The following is an 888-nucleotide window of genomic DNA, read 5'->3' as shown; positions in this document are numbered from 1 at the left end:
GGTGCCTCTCCCTGCGCACACCGCTGCCCTCCGCACCCACGTCCCTGACTCTTCTTTCTGCGCCCGGATGCGCCTGACCCAGCGTCTCCCCCAAGACACCCTCAAGGGACTCCCCCCACCCATCCCACACAGCTCCCCACACTCCTCCTGCCTCCTCCCCGGTAAACACCCCTCCTCAGGGTCCATCCTCACTCCAGCAGCCATGCGATCCCTCCTTGGTCCCTGGGGCCCCACAACGCACACCTCGCCGAACCCTACCCGCACCCCCGCGGGCTCCTGCTTATCCTCCGCACGCCCCTCTCCCCATTCAGCTGCCAGACTCCTCCCCACATCCCTCAAACCCCAGGCCCCTCACCCGACTCCTCTTCCCCTGGCACCCCCATACACTCCAGGCCCCTCACATCTCCCGCCAGAACCCCTCGGGAATCCCCGACACCCCAAGCCCTCACCTCACTCATCTTCCCAGGAACCCCCCCAACCCCAGGGGCGCACGCCCCCTCCCGCGCTCCACTCACCGCCTCCGTCTCACCCCGCACCCCTCTCCCCCCAGGCTGGCGGGCAGCGCCGGCGGCGGCGGAGGCCGGTCCCCGGGCCGGGACACACCCACCCGCCCGCCCTCCTTCTTTCCCTCGCTCCCTCCCTCCTTCCCTCCCTCTCTCCCGCCCTCCCGCCCTCGCTCCTCGCTCGCTCCTTCCCCCTCGCCCGCTCCCGCTTCCCGCGGCGCCCGGCCTCCTGCTCCGCCTCCCCGTGCGCGGCTCTCCCGGGCGCGGCTCCGGGGTTCATGGTGACGAGGCGGCGGCCGCTCGAGCCCAGCTGCGGCGGCGGCGGCGGCGGGAGCTGGGGCGCGGGCCCGGGCCGCCTCTCCCAGAGCGCGGGGCCGGGCGGCGG

The sequence above is a fragment of the Equus quagga genome, chromosome 1 (assembly GCF_021613505.1).
Source record: "Equus quagga isolate Etosha38 chromosome 1, UCLA_HA_Equagga_1.0, whole genome shotgun sequence".
Taxonomy (NCBI): Eukaryota; Metazoa; Chordata; class Mammalia; order Perissodactyla; family Equidae; genus Equus; species Equus quagga.
Note: the sequence above shows the minus strand (reverse complement) of the source record.